The sequence below is a fragment of the Galeopterus variegatus genome, unplaced genomic scaffold, assembly GCF_000696425.1.
Source record: "Galeopterus variegatus unplaced genomic scaffold, G_variegatus-3.0.2 Scaffold9356, whole genome shotgun sequence".
NCBI lineage: Eukaryota > Metazoa > Chordata > Mammalia > Dermoptera > Cynocephalidae > Galeopterus > Galeopterus variegatus.
Genome location: NW_007735467.1, coordinates 11974 through 13771, shown reverse-complemented (window position 1 = coordinate 13771; position 1798 = coordinate 11974).

The following is a 1798-nucleotide window of genomic DNA, read 5'->3' as shown; positions in this document are numbered from 1 at the left end:
AACCCTGTGCTCTAACCGACTAAGCTAACCATCCAGCACGGAAGTTATCTTCTGATGCAAATAATTACAAAATGCACACGCCTTATAGAAAGGAGTCTTGCAATTCTAGTCTGTACAACTTAAACAATTAAGCAAATTTTAAGTTATATAGATTACAAAGCCACAAATCAATACATAACTTATCATCCATATCTAACCAACAAGTCTTTCTCCATTACGTGTTTGTCTGTTTATATCGTCTCCTTTTGTTTCTCTCTTCTGCTTATCCTTTTCTGTGTTTTCCCACCTCTCAGACTTTACTGATTTCATTTCCCCTTTTCACCCGGCTCTCCGCCCCACTCTTGAAACCTGTTTTCACCTCCTGTTGCTTGCTTCCCAGTCTTTCTCATTGTGCCCCATCTCCACTATCTCTGCCTCTACCCTCATTTCTGTGGCCCCTGTGCTCTCCCTGCTACATTCTGTTTTTCATTGTTATACCCTCCTGCCCCCCCTCTGGCACCTCAGCTCGCTAACCCCCCCACCCCCGTTCTCTCTGTGCTGTCAGCCCCACTCCTTTCTGTCCCAGCACATGACTCCAACTTTTTTATCAAGTGAGCCTATGTCCTGCCTCTTTTTTTCCCCACACTTTATCTGAAGTGCCTTGTCCTTTATCGACCCCACTTCTGCTAACCAAGGTCCCCCTCGCTATTTTGCTTCCTTTCCTCTCTCTGGAAATCCCACTTTTTCTCCATATCTCTCTATTTTCTTTTCTCCCCCTGCTACTTTCTCGAGTTCTTCTCTTTCACTCCTACTGTCTCCTCGCAAAAGCCTCCCACATCCTTTATTCTGCTGTCTTTTTAGGGACCCCCCTTATTGATCTTTTCTCCTCAGTTGTCTACTTCTCCCATAGTCTTCCTCTGTTTCTTTCTCCTGACCCCCCTCGTTCCGTCAACCCATTCACTGGCATAGAGTCAGAGGCCAGAAACCCAGAAAAAGCACGTTTCAGTGCAGTGGGGTGGAGGATCGGGTGCCATAAGACTGCGTCCCCAACCCAAGCAGGGATCAGGGGTCTTTCAGAAGCGGTGACTGAGGAGGCCGGGAGGGAGGCAGGACCGGCCTAGGGAGAATCTGAGGATTGGAGGGGGAGGGAAGGAGGGGGTGAGGTCTGCAGAATCCCAGGGCCAGGGAAAGAATCCGGAGTCCCAGGGCTGCAGGAGGAGGGGCGCAGCCGGCGACGCGCTGGAGAGGTCAAGAGGGGTTAGGCCGTGGGGAGCAGCAGGGACAGGCTCAAGGAGTTTTTGAGTCCATCTTGCATGTCCATCTACCAAGACTTTTAAAGACACGGGACTGGCGGGTGGTCAATGAAGGGTTTTAAGCAGGAAAACAATGCAACAGGCGGTGGCTACGTGGTCCGAAGACAGAAAGACTATAGACGAGGAAAAGCCACAGAAAGATTTTAACCGAAAACGAACTTGGGCCCCCCGACCCGGCAGCAAAGAGATCGGGGTCCCGAAAGTCTCACGGCGACGCCGGGACTTACCACGGACAGCTGCACGGGTGCGGGGATTTTAACCTCCGCTGAGACCCCCAGACCTGGGGATGGAGGAGGAGGTATTGAGAAGCACAAGTCTAGACAAGACAGACAGAAAGGTGCGGACCACTGCGTGACCTTCGCTCTGAGCTATCCGCTTCCGGGTCTGTAGACAACTGCGCCTGCGCGCTGGGGGCGGGGCGGAGCTTGGGCGGGGCCGGGGCGGGACCTGGGCCGGGGCGGGACTGGCAAGGGGCTGTGCGTTGATCATGGCGTCCATTCAGTCTA